Here is a 19,631-nt window from a genome sequence, read left to right as displayed (position 1 = left end):
GAAACCAGATTCTGTGTTAGTGTCTGCAGTCCATAACAGTGTGCCAAGTAGATGTTATCTCTCAGGAGAACAAAACAAAAGCTAACTCAGCGATAGAAATTCAAAGCAGTATAAACTGTGGAGACCTAATTGGGTGATACAATAGAAGAGAGTGTGACTGTTGGCATCAGTTTGTGAGTTCAGGATATTTTCCAAAGAGGACATAGCATCTAGCAAGGCAAGAAGGGAGGAAGCCAGCCAGCCATGTGACCAGGAAGGTGAAGATCCCCCTAGGCCAGTAAACAGACCTGGGCTTTCTGTATGGCTAGCGTGTGGTGGACTGAAAGGGCAGGGAGAGGCTTGTGTTAAACCCTACCTTCTTCTTTTTCATTTTCTTTTTCTTTTTCCCCTACTCCCCCTCCTTCTCTTTCTCCTCTTCTTCCTTCTTCTTTTAAATAAATCTTATTCACTCCTCTACCTCCAGTCACAGAAATGAATCTGTCTAAGACACCCAGTTATTTCCAAGACACTGACAAACCATGGCTTTACATGTGCTCCAGGCGTATTCTGATCGCTTTCTTTCACCTGCCCACCCCCTGTGCCACCACCGCGCCACAGCCTTCAGTGCCAGGGGCTGTGAGATCGTCCCCCAGCCGCCCTGGCTACTAGGGTCGGGACACATCTTTCCTAACTGATTGGCTTCATGTGTGAGTCTACTCTTTTTTTATTTTTCTTTTCAATGGAATTGAAATAAGATGAATGAATTTTAATGACTTTAAACTCAAGTATAGAAAGAGACTTTAAACTGTGACATAAACTCATCACCATATAGTCTCTCATCAATCTAGTTATGGGCCAGACTCTCGGTCCTGGAAGAGTTTACTCCTCTATAATAGATCTATTGCACTTTCAAACTTTTGGGGCTCAAGCCAAACCATATCCTAGTTCCAGAGGGAAGAAATGATGTCCTCAGATCTAGTGTAAGACCTAGCTCCTCCAGTCATAATTCCCTGCCCTAGGATTAATCTCTCTTCAAGATGATCGATACACAGACCTGTGACTTATTTTCATATCACTTACTACAACAGATAATTACAGAATAACCTCAATCGCTTTGGGTATGGTTCCCCAAATTGGTATTTTTCAGTACTATCAACAGTCCTAGATAGTTAGTGTGGTTCAGCTAAACAAAGAAAACGTTTGTTGACTAACTAACTTAAATCTGACATGACCAGCACTTGGAAGTGAACTGCCAATTTTGTCTCCAGTAATGTACTTTCCCTACATTTCATAAATAATTACCTGTTTTTGAGTGACATCCTGTTCTGTATGTATGACAATAAGATAACATGGTCAAATAATCAGATTAAAGAGTACAGCACTGCATTTTTGCCTGTCTTTTTCAAATGACTTTTTCTCCATTCTATTAAAAACATCTTGGTCTCATAGTTTACCTCTTAATCATCACAATTAAATTTTTACCTTTCAAGAATATAGAGATATCTTTTGGTAGCTACCATGCATCTTCCTATCATAAACCCAAGGCCAATATCCTGCAGGACATTTTTTGACTGAGCAATAATGCAAATTTCCTGACATATACAAGAATGAGTTCTATGATTGCAGGAAATTGAGTAGCTAACTAGCTGCACTGTCCTCCATCTCATTTTTATAATTTCCTAAATGAGAACACAGGACAAAGTGGTTGTAGTCACCTGTATGTCTTTCTTTACAGGCCTAAGTACCTGTAAGACAGTATTGTTAATCTCAGATACACAGACACAGGGGTTTTGGAGAAGTGGAAATGGTAGGATAATTTATGGTGGTCATCAAGTTTCAATAATAATAGCTTCAGATTTTGTGGTTCATCGTAACAAAGGATAAAATTATACTCATTTTTCTCAATACGCATGACGTTATAGGTAGAAAATCAATGAAATCAGTGAAATTCAGGGCTAGGGATCTGCAGGAAACAAGAATAAAGCATTTTTTTCTAGCGCTTTTGCTGGTAGCTCCTGTGAACAAAGGGCAGTAGTCGTAGCAGTGCCTCTTTTCCAGTTGCAATTTGGAAATTTAATTTTGGAGTCATAGGCATATGGAGACAACTTTAGAACTTGTGCAGATTATTGTCCCAAGAGTATCTTTTGTGCTGCTTGTTATAATGAATCTCTAATGATACCTTGTTTATCTGATTTTGCCTAAGATAGTTTTGCTTATTTTACGTGACAAAATATCTGCTTATTCTTCCTCTTAACCAGAGATAAGGTTCTAATTTTCACAAATCTCTGATCATTTCCATTATTCCAAAACCCTTGACTATACTAACTGTGTTGTTTGGAATCCTTCAATGTAATTGTTTAAACTTGCATTTAGGGCTGGGGATTTAGCTCAACAGCAAAGTGCCTGGCAAGCACAAGGTCGTGAGTCCAATCCCTGGTACCAAAACAAAACAAAACATTTTAAAAAATTTTGCATTTGCAGTTGTCTGAAAACTTGACCCATGTATTTTCTTGCTGAACTTTCAGCTACAAGAAACTCCAAAGTATACGCTATTGGAGTTACATGGTTCTGGATATTCCAAGCTTCCTGGTTATATTTGTTATCTATATGATCTTGGTCTATAAGTCATGTAACCCTAAGCCTTAGCTTCTTTATCTCTGAGGGTGGGAACCTGGAGTCACTAGCATTATTACATATTTCACTAAAAATGGGAAGCATTTACTGACATAAACAATAACTTGAGCTCTGTTTGTTCTATAAGAATGTAATTGGGCAAACAGTAAGTGTATAATTGATCAAATTAACACATCTGATAGATGGAGAGGTTCTCACATAGTGAAGAATCAGCTCTCAGCTGGTCATCCCATCCCTCCACAATACTGCTACAGGATGAGAAGAAGGTGATTCACAGTGAAGCAAGGCTCAGCCACAGGAAAATTGTTGGTGAGAACTTTTCCACATTTGATCACATTTATCCTCTGTTGAACATAATGTATTTCAAGAGTTTTGCAACTCTGGTATGATTGTAATGTTGGTATATTTTTTCCAGCTAGTGTTAATCAGAGTCCTGTTGTAATGTGTCTTCTACTTTCTTTTGTTTCTCCTTTTTTTCACTTTTCAGTGAGTTCCTAACCTTTTTCTTTGTTTTTGTGTTTTTCTATAGAACCTGATAAATACACTAACATGGATTTAGGCATCAGAATGGCTTCACTGAAATCACAACCCCATCTTCAGGTGGCACTTAATCAACCTAGTTAGACCTAGATCTTCATTTGAAAAATGAGATATTGATAATATCTACTTCATTTGGCTTTTTTATAATTAAGGATGGGATAGAATACTTGAAATACTAGTATAAAATCACCACTCAGATATTACAAAGCACAAAATACATACATTCCATAAACAGTAAATTCAGAACAGTTTTAACATACCTTTTTTTTGTGCTGTTCAGTTTTTCTTCAAATTCTTCTTTCTTTTTTGCCTTTTTTACTTTTCTCATCCAAACTTTTGTTGAACCCCTTTTTTATCTATGTTTTCTTTTCCCTAGAAGTCATCTTTGAAAAATGTTTCTGTTTTGAAAACTTTCCTAAGTCTGTAGATAAGATTTAGTCTACATATTGTTTTTTTTTACAATCCTGTGAGTTACTTTAATCTTGATACTTAGTAAATTTTAATATGTTGTATTTATAGATGCCCTTCAATCACATACTGAGACATATTTAAAGGCAATGATCATGGCTACTGTTGAAAATCTTGAATTCATATTATGTTAATTTTTAATATTACATGGTCTATCTCTCTTTCTTCATCTTTCTTTATTCCATGTTTCCTTCTCTTGTTTCTACAGAATGGCCCCATTTTTTGTCCAGCTCTCTGCAGCATGGACTGACATTGTTTTATTTCCCCTTTGCTTCTCTATGCTTGCTTTCCCTATCCCCATGCATTGACACTTTCCATCTAATTCTCCTTTGATTTCTGCTTCATGACCAGTGCAAACCACCTCCAGTACCTCTCTGGTATGGTCTTCATTCCTCCTTGTCTTGTTCATTGTTGGACACAAACTCCTGCACCGTTGTGTGCTCCATGCCTCTTCATGACATGGTCAGTTTAGAACATTTGATAGATAGTGGAAAGCTTTTATTACAAGTCACTTAAATCCATTTTGTTTCCTCTCAGGCATAGCCTTTTCTTTCCTGTTCTGAGCATGATTTGCTCTAGAAGCTAACTGGTCTTCTTGTAATCATACTAAAGAAACAAGAGGATATGAAACTAGAGCCTGTTTAAGATATGAATTTGTCAAAATATAGAAGTGATTCTGCTCAAGGTTATCAGGGAACAAATATACCATGGATAAAGATGTAATCCACCTTTATAATAGACTCTAAGTGTCTCACTGGGTGCACTGCCACCATTAATTCACTTATATGTAGCAGAAACAATTTCACAGAATGAATAGACATATTAACTCTAAAGAAAGAGAACTTCATGGTTCCTAGTGAAGTAATACACTGCACTTAGTTAGCATAAGTAAGATAATTGATGAATTTCGCTGTGTATAGAAATTAATTTTTTTTCTACTATTTCTACATCTCTTTGAGCAACTTTGTTATGGTTTGTGTCTGGGGTCTCCCTAAAGTCCCATGTGTTCCTAGGAGAGGTGGAGTTAGAGTGTGTGAACAGCATTGAGTGTGTGGGACATCTGGATTAGACCCCTACCTAAATTAGCATAGTTCTGGGTATGGCTGATTGGATTTGCCCAAAAGGGTCCCCACTCCTGTGGGTGTGGGTGGCACCAACAAATAGATTTGTAGTCTGAATGGGATAAAAAGAGCAGAAAGAAGGCAGGCTACCTGCTTGCAATTGCCGCTTTCCACTTGCCTTGCCATGAACTGTTTCTTCTCTGCCACGCCACACAGCCCTACCTTGGATCCAGCCAACAGTGGACTCAAACTTCTGTAATCTGTGAGCCAAGATAAACCTTTCCGGCTTTAAGTTGTCCCGCAGTGACCAAGTAGCTTAGACAAACACCTTACCACTACCTGTTTTATACTGCAGCAGGAAATGGTACAAAATATATGACCTCAATAACAGAGCGGTAATGTCCCAGCATCCTACTAGGACACTGTAAGATCTCAGAATCCTTAATGAAAAAGGTTGATCTGCTGAAAATTACTTACCATTTGTCAGTATAAACCCTCTGAACTATAGAGGTCTCAGTGTCCTTATGTTAGATACGAGGTGGACAGGTTATCTGTAATTTCTAAAATCCATTCCAACATTTATACTCTCTCTATATAAAGACTGAGCTGGTGCAGTCTTCTTTAATAATTAACCCAGTTCATAAAAGAGTTACTAGAAAGATTTAGCTCTCAGAAATCACACATATTCACATAATTATAGTAGTACCCTGACTTTTACAGTACAGAAAATAACACAATACATACTTTTAATTCCACAGGGGCTTTACTCAGAGCCTGTCAAATGACAACCATAGTGGTCAAGTCTTTTACATAACGGCCTCATATTTGCACATCACCTAGGCACGTTCTCCTATATATTTGCAAATCATCTCCAGATTGCTTACAATATCTAGTAGAATTATACTGACAACTATTTTACTGCATTGTTTAAGAAACAACAATAAAAATATCTTTACATATTCAGTAGAGGTGCAATATTTTTTAATACTTCTTAGCTATGATTTGTTGAGTATGAAGATGGCAACTCAGAGACATACAGGGACAACAGTACTCAAATTTACATTTAAATTAAGTAAGGTCAGTATGCTATTACCTTGTAAGATTTACCTTATCCTTAGACAGGGGAGGAAGAAAAATGGCTTGTATTTTTTTTTTTTTTTTTTACATTTTTTGCAGTAGAATCCTTTCCTTACCCCCCAGATCTTGGAAAATGAGCAGGGCTTTGGCCAGTGGAGGTGAGAGAAAGCATTTCAAGTGATATGGACCATGTGAGAAAAATTAGAAGAAAGAATAGAATTCAAGAATGATTTTTGATTTTTTAATAACCTCTGTCTTAGCAACATTGGTTTTAGGTAATATTAATGCAATTCTGAGGCGTAATGCCTGGGAAAATGCATATACTATGTCCCTTATTTGAGAACCTATTTATGACTTGTTACAATATAGATTCTGAATTTGCAGAAGTGAATTGGTACAACTTTGTTTAATCAAATTTACTTGAAAATGAGCCTTTACAGCAAAATCTTTTATTAGCTAGTAGAACTATATTTTGTAGAAGGCTGGCTAAAGAAGTGCTAAAACGGAGTTTAGGGAACCGCAAGTTAGGAAGACATGTGTGTTTTCTGTTTTTTTCCTCACAACGCTTCATTGTTTCATGCTTAACACTTGTTACTTTGAAAGACTCAATTCTTAACCCTATGCTCTTATCTGATTCATCACTTGTCCCTTAGGAGCTCCAGAGTTCTGGTGGCTTCATGTCTCTTGTGGTTTCTGAGAGCTTCTCAGTACTTTTGTGGTTGGTTTTATTTACCACTCGTTTCCTCTTGATTCCATTTCTCCCTCTTAAGATGTCTTATGAATACGAGCTAATAGCTTTCTCTATCTTTCATCCTCAAGCCCAGCCACTTCGTTCATCACCACTTTCTGTGCTATGGGAAGCAATATCAATTAATTCTACATGTGTAAAAATGTAGTTCAAGAACTGACAAATGGCTCATGCACAGTAAAATTGTATTTCTTTCCTATCTTTGTTTAATGCTATCCAAACACTACCAAAATTCATAAATTTAAAGTCAAATGGCTTAATTTATCAAGCTAATTAAAGCAACAACATTGTTCCTTTATCTTACCTATTATATTATTGCCTACTGAAGTATTCAACTTTGTGTCACTATCGTAAAATACTATACATGGTTACTTGTGATGAAGAATAGATTTACTTATCTCACAGCTTTGGGAAGTTCAAGGGAAGCTCTAACACTGGCTCATTTCTTATCTACTATATAACAGTGAAGAGCAAAACGGTAGAAACATGTATGAAAACAAACTATTCTATCTAAAACCAGGAGCAGAAAAGTTGGGCAGAGAAATACTTAAGGTCACAGCACCAGGTGACCTCCAAACCTTCTACTAGGGCCTAGGCCACAAAAATAGCAAGGATTTTTTGTAATGACTCTGTATGTCCCCGTACCCACACTAAAAAGGAATTACTCTCTCCTGTAAGTGGTAAAGTACTTAGTAAAAGGCTAAGAGTAAAATCTTGGATTACTTATCTGAAGATTTCTTTTTCTTTCTTGAACAAGAACTTTAAGCCTTCAGTGGTTCACAGGAGTGTTTGGATGAATGTTCACACTCAGCAGCAGTCTGATTTCCAGGACTTGAGCCAGGTGTGGTATGTCCAGGAGTCCAAGCCTGCTTCCTGGACAGCTGATGGAGTTGAAAGGACCAAGGTACATGGTCCTTCCCAAGCTGGTCCTTCCTTAGAATGGTCCTAGGGAAAGAGGATGAGGGAAGAGACTCCCATCAGTACTAAATATCTGGGTTGGAATATGTTATTTCCCTTTTATTGAGGGTGAGCTTTTGTTAGCTTTTGAAGAGTTTGTTGCAATTTAACCAGTCAGGTAACATCTTTTACTAAGGCATCTGTTTTTCTATCAAAGAGAAAATCATTAGGGAGAAAAGTCATCCACAAAGCATTTAAATGAAGTGAGGCCTAGCATTTGAGAAGTATTTCTCGTTTTGATAAGAACTAATGGTAGTAAGCAAGGTCTCCATACATAGGTGTCCTGAGCCATTATGAGAAAATGTATCTTTAGCGTTCCATTCCCTTTTTTTTACCTTTCCCAGTGATTGTGGTCTTCATGTACAGAGAAGGTGATAGACAATGTCTGGTACCTGAGACACATCCTGTGTAACTATTGCTTTTAAAGAAGGCCCATTACCACCGTAAGCTCTTAAGAAGTCTAAATCTGGGGATGATTTCAGAGACCCAAACCTTTATCATCTCTTATTCTTTTTCTGTTCTACAAGGAAAGACCTATATTTGTGAAATATACCCAGACCCGTAGGTATTAGAGTCTCTTACTATTTAACATGCTGATAAAACTGAGCAGCCATTTTCCCCAGGATATTTGCCATGTCTCTGTATACCTGGAGATGCTATGATTCAGTTAAGGGAATTGCTTTTTTAGCAAAATTCACGTATTTTAATTATCTGTTGCATCATCTAAGAAAGCCTCTACTGAGAATGACTTTGAGGCCATCTGGTGGGGCTTGTCTCTCCCCACGTGAAAGGTAAGTTGTAAGGATTTAATGAATTTCCATTGACCAGTATCAGGAAGGAACAGTGTGCCATTATCTGGTGATAACCATCTTGATGGAAGGCACTGACACTCCTGGGATAGAGCCCACTGGATTTAAGAGTGAGAATCTTTAGGTTGAGTATGATTGAGGGACAATTCCCAGATCAGGGCGTGCTGCAGGAAGGCTCTCAAGTAGCTTCTTTTGCAGCTGCATCAGCCAATTGATTACCTTGACTACTTCATCAACTGCTTTTTGGTGCCCCTACAGTGGATTACCAGCACTTTGGAGGATATATAGACAGATGATGAAGGTTAATTCATCTCTTCATGGTACTTTATGGGGGAATCCATTGGCTGCCAGGTAATTCTTTTCTTTCCAGGTGGCTGTGTGAACACGAGCACTAGGAAAGAATTCTTTGAATCAGCTTAAATATTGACATTTTGTCCTTCACTAAGTTGTAAAGCCCTTGTCAGAGTGATGAGTTCTGCTAACTGGACACTAGCCCCAGGGGAAAGTGAGAAATTTTCAAGTGTCTGATATAGATCACTACTGTATACCCTTCTTGTGAGCTGTCTCTTCACTGTGTTGATGGTTTCTCTTGCTGTACAAAAGCTTTTCACTAGGGTGAGATCCCAGGTGTTGATTCTTTGTGATAGTTCTTATGCAATGAGAGTTTTGTTCACAAAGACTTCGTCTCCACCAATGTCCTCAAGAGTTTTTCCTACTCTATCTTCCAGTAGATTTAATATTACTCTTTTAATTTTACGAACTTCGATCTATTATGATTTTAGCTTAGTATGTGGTGAAAGATAATGGTCCAGTTTTAATCTTTGGAATGTGCAGAGCCAATTTTTCCAGCATCATTTACCAAACTGGCTATCTTTCTTGCAGTGAATATACTTGGCAACTTTGTCAAAGATAAAGTGAATTAGTGTGATTGCAGTGGGTTCTGCGTCTTCTAATCTGTTCCACTGATCTTTGGGTCTGTTTTTTTTTTTTTTTTTCAGTACCGCAATATTTTTATCACAGTAGCTTTATGGCATAATTTCAAGTCAGGGAGTAAGGTACCCCCTGTTTTTTCTTTGTTGTCCAGCTATTCTAGGTCTCTTCTGGTTCCAGATGAATTTTAGGATTGTTTTCTCCAATTCTATGGGATATATCATTGGAATGTTGATTGGGATTGCATTGAATCTTTATAAGATTTTTGGCAGTATGGCCATTGTCACTATATTAGTTTTTCCTACTGAAGAGTATGGGATATCTCTCTGTTTTATAACATCCTATTCAGTTTCCCTTTTCAGAGTATTATAGTTTTCAATGTAGAGGTTTTATACCTCCTTTGTTAGACTGATTCTGAGGTATTTCATGGTTTTTGGATGCTATTGTAAAAGGGATGTTTTCCCAAATTTCTCTCTCAGAAAATTTGTTGTTCGCCTACAGGAAGGCTATTGATTTTTGAGTACTTATTTTCTAACTAACTGTGTTACTGAATTTGCTTCTTAAATACAGAAGTTCATTGATGGAGTGTTTGGGGTCTTCTAAGTAGAGTATCGTATCATCTGCAAATAACAATTGTTTAATATCATCCTTTCCTATTTTTATTCCTTTTATTTCTTTCTCTTGTCTAATTGCTCCAGCTAAAGTTTCCAGGACTATGTTGAATTAGAGTGGAGGCAGTGGAAATCCTTGTCTTCTTTCTGATTTTAGTGTGAAAGCTTTAAGTTTTTCTCCATTTAGTATGATATTGGCTGTTGGTTTTTCATACATAGCTTTTATCAGATTGAGATAAAGACTGTCTATTCCAATTTTTGTAGGTTTTTTTTTTAACATGAATGAGTGGTGAATTTGTCAAAAGCTTTTTCTGTACTGAGATGATTGTATGATTCTTGTCCTTGGCTCTGTTAAAATGATGTATGACATTTGTTGATATACATATGTTGAACCATCCTTGCATCACTGGGATGGATCCCACTTGATTATGGTGTATAAACTTCGTGATGATTTCCTGCAGCCTGTTTCCAAGTACCTTCCTGAGTATTTTTACATTAATGTTCATCAGGGAGATTGGCCTGTAATTCTCTTTCTTAGTTGGTCCTTCTCTGGTTTTGAAATCAGAGTAATGCTTGCTTTCAGCAACGAATTTGGGAGTACTGCTTCCCTTTCAATTTCATTAAAGCATTCGAGACTTAGTGCTGTTAGATCTTCCCTAAATTTCTTATAGAATTCAGCAGTGAATCCATCAGGGCCTTGAATTTTCTTTGTTGATAGGTTTTTAATTACATCTTCATTTTTATTTATTCATGTTGGTTTATTTAGGATTTTTATATCCTCTTGATTCAGCTTTGGTAAATTATAGGTATCTAGGAATCTGTCCATTTCTTCTGTATTTTCCATTTTATTAGAATACAAGTTTTTAAAGTAAGTATAGATGATTTTCTAGATTTCTGCAGGATCTGTTATGATTTCATCCTTTCCATCCCTAATTGCATGGATTTGAGTCCTTTTTTACCTTTTTTTGATAAGATTGACAAAGGTTTTGTCAATTTTATTTAATCTTTCAAAGAACCAACTCTTCAATTCAGTGATTATTTGTATTTTTTTTTAGTCTCCAGTATGTGAATTTCTGCTCTGATCTTTATAATTTCATCCCTGTATGAGCTTTTACTTTAATTGATCTTCTTTTTCTAGATGACTGAGTTTCAACATTAAGTTGTTTATATGCACTTGCTCTGTTTTCCTGATATGTATATTTACTGCCATAAATTTCCCTCTTAGGACTGCTTCCATTGTGTCCCATAAGTTCTGGTATGTTGTATCATTGTTGTCATTCAACTATAAAAGCTGCCTAATTTCCCCTTTGATTTCATCTGTGACCTGTTGGTTCAGTAGGTTGCTATTTAATTTCCATGTATTTATGAAGTTCCTGTGGTTTCCTATGGCGTGGATTTTCAATTCATTGCACTATGGTCTGACAGTATGCATGGGTATACTATTTCAAATCCTTTGCATGTTCTATGTGCCAGTATATGGTTAATTTTGGAGACCATCATGTGTGCTGCTGAGAAGAATGTGTATTCAGGTGTTATAGGCTGAAACTCCCTATAGATATCTACTAAGTTCATTTGCTCACAAGTTTGATTTAATTCTAATATTTCATTATTGATTTTTTTGTCTAGTTGATGTGTCTTTTTGTGACAGTAGGGTATCAAGATCTCCCAAAACAATCATAGTAGAGCTTATGTGATTTTTCTTGTCCATTAGCAATTGTTTTATATAGTTGAGTGTATGGGTACTTGTTGTACATATATTTATGATTGTTAGCACTTCCTCTTGGATTGTTTCCTTTACAAAGTTGTAGAGACCTTCTTTTTCTCTCTTAATCAGTCTTGGCTTGAAATTCACTTTGTTTGCAAATAGAATAACTACCCCTTTTTTCCGAGTTCATTTCACATGGAGTATTGTTTTCCCTCCTTTCACTTTCAATCTATAAATTTCTTTTTGAATTAAATGTGTTTCTTGTATGCAGCATATTGTTGGATCTCACTTTTTTGATCCATGTTGCTAGTTTGTGTCTTGACTGATGAATTGCAACCAATAACATTGATGGTTATAACTGACATATATTGACCTATCTTTGTCATGTTATTTTCCTGCCGCCCCCTTTTTCCTTTCTTCTAATTGTTTGCCTTCACTGATGGATTCCTTCTGTTGGGGGTTCATGGACCTATAGTGTTTATTATCTCTTTCTAGAATGTCCTTCAGAACATTTTGGAGTTCTGGTTTGGTGGTCATAAATTTCCTCAGCTGTTCTTTGTCACGGAAGCATCTTATTTCTCCATCAGCTTTGAAAGATACTTTTTCAGAATATAACAATTTGGGTTGAAAGTTGTTTTCTTTTAGAACTTGGAGTACTTCACTCCAAGCTCTCTTTGACTTGAGAATTTGTTCTGAGAAGTCATCTGTGATTCTAACAGGCTTTCCTTTAAAGGTGATTTGTCTCTTTTCCCTAGCAGCTTTTAAGATTCTAATCTTGAACTGAACTTCTGGAATCTTGACTATGATATGCCTGGATGCAGTTGTTTTTCTTCTTCTTCTTCTTCTTCTTTTCCTTTCCTTTCCTTTCCTTTCTTTCTTTTTTTTTTTTTTTTTTTTTTTTTCCAGGGATCATGATCTTGCACTTGCCAGGCAGGTGCTTATGACCCCGTGGATGTAGATTTATTTCTGATCCCTGCAAATTGGACTGCTATATTCTTCATTTATCTGCATAGCAAATTCTTTTTTTCTACCAGGAAAGTTCTCTGTCATGATGTCTATGAACATTTTTAAAATGTCATTTGTGTCATCTCCTATTTGTTCATTGACTCCAATTAATCTTAATTTATTATTCTTTGTCTCATCTAGCAGCTGCTGTATTGATTTCTCATGGTCCCTTGCTAGTTTGGGGAACTCTTTTTTTTTTTTTTCTTGGTCTGAATTGTTAAGCCTGTCTTCAGTATCTGAGATCCTGTCCCCACATTGGCCTAATCTGCTTCACATACTTTCAGTGGAGTTTTTATTCTCCTGGATGTCTGCTTGAATTGGCTTTATGGGTTCCATTCATTTCCTATGTTGTGCTTCCATAATTTGTTTATGCTCATCTTGATTTTTTCATTTCTTTCTGCTCTGGTGTGTATTTTGATAATCTTTGTGGTTATTTGAGACATTATTTCTGATTTAATTTTTTCCAGAGCCTCATTCAATTGCTTTGTTGTTACCATTTCAGAGAGACCTGGAGGGGGTTTTCAGATTATTCCACCTCATTGCCTCCTAGGTTTGTCTTTGGTGAACTGCGTGTCTGAGGTTGCATATTGTTTCAGTGTATTCTCATTTCTTTTCTTTTTTTTTTTAAAGATAATTCTTGGGGTGATGCTTGTAACTCACCTATGGTGGGTTGCTTTATTGGTGGTATTTAGGACCCTTGGGTGATGATTACTTCTCTGAACCATCTTCCAGGTGTAGCTGATCTTTGGGTTTTGAGTCTGTTAGAAGATCTTACCTCTCTTCGGTTTGTTGGAGATGACAAGTTGTTAATTGTTTAACCTAGTCTCAGGTTCTTTGGCCCTATGCTATGGTATTATCTGTGACCCTTAGTTAATCTCACTCATGAATTATCAGAATCAACAGCTGTTTAGAAAAATTATGTCAATTGTGGCTGTAGTGGTACTTATAGCTTCAAACATAGCCTATAAAACAAACAACTGAGCTAACCTTTAATTAGCAACTTTTATCTATATGAACTAGATTTATAATTATATAGCAAAATGTAAAAAAAAAACAGATAATGATATGCAATATACTAGTCCATAATGTGTCAACTTTGCCATTGGAGTTAAAATTTAAAATGGATTAAGGACAAAATACAGAAGGAAGAGGAAAAAGAGATGACAAGTAAGGTTGGAGGACAAAGGTGGATCACACCAACATGAGGACTCTGGTGCAGAATAGGACTTTCCTTCACTCTGGTGAAGGAAAAGAGAGATGGAAGAGTTAAAAGGAAGAACAGAATGGAGCCACACCTGCAAATAGCTTAGGAACCACTCTCACACTCATAAAAAATATGAAAGAGAAAAGAAAAGCAACTTAAAATTAAACCAAACCAAATGAACCAACCAAACAAATAAAAAACATAAAAGAAAAAGGAAGACAAATAGTCCACTTCCAGGATTCTCTCTGTTTTCACTAGTAGGCAGCCTGTGGAGACAGAGTCCCAAATCATGTCAGTTTATCCCTGCAAGCCAGCTCTTGCTTTATGGTGGAGTAGTAGACAACCTTAGCAAGTCTGCCCCGAGACCAGACTCATTGGGCCCCCCACAGTCCAAGCAATTTCCACTGGTCTGTGCCCAGCTAGGAGCTGCTAGATGAAGCTGGTAGCAGTTCTAGGTTCTGAGTTCAGCCACCTGTCTCCAGAATGGCTCCTTGCTAATTGTCTCTCTCTGCAGAGGCCTTACCATCACTGGCACTGTGTGTCCACTGGTTTCAACAGCTCCCCTCACTCAGTAAGTCCGGTTTGGGGAGAAGGTGTTTCCAGCTACTGCCTTCTTCTTGTTGAAGTTTTTCTTTGTCTTTTCTCCGTAGGCTTCAGCTCTCACTTGAGATTCTTCCTGGGTCCAGGGGACCCACTTCCTTTCTTCCTGTCTTCCTCATGATGCTCTATTCCAGCATCCAGACAGTGACTGTCAGAGAGGCTGTTCTGTTTTCACTTTTTAAACTCAGTCCCATTAATCTTTTACTGGTTCTGGGTTTATAAATCCTGAGAGCTGCTGCAACAGCAGCGTGAAGCTGAGGTCAAGTATGCACATATTGCTGGATGCAACAAGAATACAGAGGTAAAACTCAATTATAAATAAAGATTTGGTAGGGGCTGGGAAATATTATATAAGCTAGATAGTACAAAAAGTCAATGTTTGAAGGCATCAAAATGTCAAAAAGAGCCAAAGATGTTTGGTTTAAGCTTCTAGATGGAAGGAAAACATATTTGGACCCTCATGAGGCATTTGGCTCAGCTTTTCTCTGTGGGCCAATTACTGGTGCAACTCATACAGCCCTCGGGTTGAGTAGCCAGGGAGCTGAAAAGACTTAAACAGAGAAGCCAAATGGAAGGCACTCCAACAAAAAGCAGCAGCTAGAGAAGCTAAGCATATTCTTCGGCAGTCTAACATGGCAGGGGGAAGAATTAAGTGTAAAGTTCCAAAGAAGGGTGGAACAGGATAAATCCAGGTTTCCCAATAATAATTTCAACAAGCCAAGACATAAGAAGAAGAAGAGAAAGACCTGATTTGAACTAGGTCAGAGAATGAACTGAAGGTCCACTCCTATAACCAACTGACATAGCAGAAATAAATAAATCCTTTCAAGAAAAAGGCAGCAACATTCAGAATATAAAGTTTTACTATATTTTTTGAGGTGGGCTTGTTTTTTGCTTTAATGTTTTTTGATGATGCCTATTATATAAAGTGTCACATCACAGCTTTTGGGATTCCCACAGGGTCCCTGATGGCCAGTCATAGAGCTATATTAGTTATAGAGGTCCCCTTCCCATTTTCATCTCGGTCCAGGAAGCTTATGTTTGTAATGCATGGAGATGTAACTGGGAGTCTAGTGAGTTAATTCCAGTCCACCACTTCCTGTATAACCCATGAAGGGAATAAAGACACTAAGACATACTCATAATTATAGATGACCAATATCCCTAGACTCATCCCTTCCTGAAAAGTTCTTTCCACATACACTTGCTATGCGATTTGCTTCCCCACTGGATCAATATCACCTGAGCAGCTATACTTCTAATCTTATTGATTGATCATAGCGTTAACTCATATTGTAACCACCTCATGATTTTTGTTCTATAAAACTTCTCTGTGAGGTGTTCTCATTGGCAGCCCATTTGGGACTTCCGACTCTCAAGAGCTGTAGTTCCCCCTCAAACAAATGCTTCCTGCTCTTAACCTCCCTTATTCCTTACAATTCATTCATCAGTTTGGGGAACACATACCTGGCATATCTGACATCTAACAGGTTGGGGGTTTCAATATTTCCCCTATATCATTTGGAGGTTTGATATCATTCCTTATACCAACAGGGGCAAGGCGATTTTCTTTTTCCTGGCTTGTAGATTTATTTTAATAAATGTACTCAATATTACATTAAAAATTACTTGATACACCAGAAAATAAGACTAAATAATCAAAAACTAAAAAGAAAAAAGATAACACAAACAGATCCAGGAGCACAAGATATTGAAACATACAGATCCTGGTTAAAATATATTATTCAACAAGAAAGATATCCAAATAACAAATAAATGTATGGAAGATGCACATCATATGTGACCAGGGAGTTGTATGTTAAAATAACAGTGCTATATTTGGACATGCCTGTTAGAACGGCTAAAATCCCAAAATTACATATCAAAGCTGATACCAGAGCAACAGGAATTCTAATTTGTTGTAAAATACTATACTAATTTTGAAAAAATACCGTGGTCCTTACCAAACATGCTCTTATCACTTACTCCAGAAATTGTTTTCTATGATCTTTGCCTAAGGGAACAGGAAGATTGTGTCTGCACAAATGTTATTATTTATTAATAATTTCCTAGACTTGGGAGCAGCTATTTGACACAGGTAAAAGGAAACATTTGCATATTCCCTCAATTTAATATTATTCAGTGAGGAAAAGAAATGATCCATCAAGTCACAAAAAGTCACGGAGGGAAGTTAAATGCATATCGATAAGCATAAGAGCCAATCTTCAGAGGTTACATGGTATATGCTTCTAATTGAATTAAATTCAGCACAAGGCAAAACTAATGGGACAACCAAATGGTTGTTGTCCCATTAGTGGTTACCAGTGGCTCAGGGAGAAAAAGAGGTGGATTGACAGAGGGCGTAGACAGGAGTTTCACAGCATTTAGACTATTCTGTCTGGTACAGTGGTGGTTCACATACATCTTTAAGATGTCACAACCCACATAGTACACAAAAAAGGCGAGCCCTAATATAAACTAAAGCTAGCTAATGGTACTGTATTGGCATTGTTCTTTAACTATAGGCAGCAAACCATATTAATACAAGTTGTTAATAACAAGGCAAATCTCTGCCAGGTTTCCCTTGTTATTAACAACTTGTATTAATATGGTTTGGGAAGGAGTATTTGGGAACTCCCAGCACTTCGTTTAATTTTCTGATAAAATGTTACATTAACTTAACATCAGCAACTAGACCTAATACAGAGACTTGTATATGCTATGAAAACAGAAATCTTATTCATAACAGCTCCAACTTGGAAGCAACTTCAGTGTCCATCAACTGACAAATAGGTGAGCAGGATGTGGTGTATCCATACCATGGACTACGACTTAGCCATAGAAAGGAATGAAGTGTTGTAAATACCACAGTATGAACAGAACTTGAAAACCTGCTAAGAAAAGAGCTACAAAATCACATATTTCTGTATAAAATATTAAGAGTAGACAAAATTATAAAGCAAGAAAATGATTGCATATGGTTGGAGAAAAACAAGTGACTGTTAATAGAGTTTTCTTTTAGGGGCTAAACAAAAATGTTACAAAATTGAGAGCATGTTAGACACAATTTTGTGCATTGGCTAAAACTCTTAAATTGTTTATAACAGATGAATTGTGCAAGAGATAAATTCTAGTACAATAAAACTGTTGTTTTATTGTGCATATGTATACATGGATATATATGTATATGTGTATATATATATATATTATATATAAGTATATACGTAAATTCCAAATTTTATTTTATTAGTATTTATAGTACACAAAGTTTACATGCATCTGGCACATGTACTTAGCTACCTTTATTGCTTTTTATTCCCCTCCCCTCCCCTCCTCACCCACCTCCTTCTCTTTGTGTCTTATACCTTTTTCCTATTTACATTATTATGTCCTTGTTTATGACATAATGCTCATTTACATGTACAAAGCTACCATTTTAAAGCTATAGCTATTGTAGTCAAGAAAATAAAAGACAACATGTATATTTTGAACAAAAAGAATCCATGAAAAGCAATCAAAGGAAAAAAATTAAACTGAAAAAGCATCACCTGAAACTAAGTACTCAACAGAGAGGATTAGCATTATATTAATCAAACCATAAAAAATTACTAAAGTCAATGAAAAGTAATTAGATAAAAATTTGGAGAAAAATAATATAAAATAGAGAAGTAAATGCACAATATGTATAGAATAAATGTAAATTTCTGTGATTAGCCAAACCCAGGACAAAGGGACAAGGAGAGGACACTCACCCTGCCAGAAATACCACCAGGGCTTCCTCAGAGAAAAAGTGAATTCCCAGTGCCAGAAACAGAAGAAATAAATTACACAGAGATAGAAATAATAGTAAAACCATGACCTAGACACAAAGGTCATTGTGCGGATTTGTATTCTAATGCAGTCCACAAAAGGAAAGGATGCAATTCTGGTAGAGACTAAAGGATACAGCTGAATATAGTGAACTGGGGTGGAAAGAGTCATCTCACAAACTGCCCATGTGTGAAAAATGATGTAGGAGTGGAAAACTTTAGATACCTAAGAAAGAACCAAAGAGTGCTGAAAAGTCCCATGGTCAAGGGTCACCAGTGGTTAAGACCTGGACATTTCAGATAGCCTGTGTGATTTCTGACTTAGTCATTTTTGTGATGTGAGTAGCGTCTGAATAATGCCTTTCAAAGGATTTGACTAAGCAAAAGGGAGGGAGGGACTTCTTTCATTATGAAACTTGAGAAAAGGCAACTTATAAGTAGCATGAAGTTCTGCTAGTTTCTTCCCACAGAACATCTTGAAAGCAAAATAAACTTGCAGAGCCTTGGCCCACATTGTGAGATTCTTAGTGACCTATGATAAAGTGGCCATGACACAGCTGGTAGAGCTTGTTGACTTGTTGAGAATCGTTCTTGAATTTACAGGAATTGAACAATAAAGACAGAAAAGGAATGAAGTAAGCCCAAAAGAACAGAAGGAGAAAATTCATAAAGAAAAAGGCGTATGAGATGGTAAACAGTAAACTTGACAGATAGAACGTAGCACTTGTTCTGGGGAAACATCACTAAATCTAGTAATGTTTGACAAATATTATGAAGCTATAATGAGCTATGAAGCTGAGAAGTTTTTAAATTTGCAAATGTATGATACCAATGAATTTGAAAATCTAAATGCACATTTTTAATATGTAGATTCTAATTAATATTAAAAAATGGATTCCATGAATATATTTAAAATGAATCATTATAACCACAAATGGTTTGTCATTGCCAAGAAAATTTATGAAAGTAGAACAATAGAATGAAAAAAAGAATATCTTACATCAAAATACACTTCAAAGTTTCAGCAGTTTGGAAACATGATAAACCATGGCCACATTTTAATATATTACTTTAACAGAAGAACTCATGGATATATTGGAAATGTGTATGAAAAATAAAGCATGTGAGTCCTCTCTTCTGGAACTGTTACTGGCTGAACTGAAAATATGCAAAATTATTGTAACAATTATTGGAAAAACACAACTCTTCCATGATCTTAAAATTTTTAAGGTCAAACATTGGAAAACCTTTTCCTTTCTGTTTCAAGAGTATAGATAGATTAAAATAGTAAACCTTAGATGGGATGTACTTTAACCTAACACTTTAGAATCACTGAAAATTACCATGTTATATTCCATTATAAAAAATTATTGAGATCAATTTCCAGTCTAGCACCTAACAAACTGCCAACATACCTAACAAATAAAAGCTGAAATAAAACAAAAACTCAACCAGTCTTCTTGGATTACTCAGAGTAGTGAGAAACAGATTAAA

The sequence above is a fragment of the Cavia porcellus genome, unplaced genomic scaffold (assembly GCF_034190915.1).
Source record: "Cavia porcellus strain 051 isolate PalLab524CR breed Dunkin Hartley unplaced genomic scaffold, mCavPor4.1 scaffold_1, whole genome shotgun sequence".
Lineage (NCBI taxonomy): Eukaryota > Metazoa > Chordata > Mammalia > Rodentia > Caviidae > Cavia > Cavia porcellus.
The sequence above is the reverse complement of the archived record's forward strand: the minus strand, read 5'-3'. Positions refer to the sequence as shown.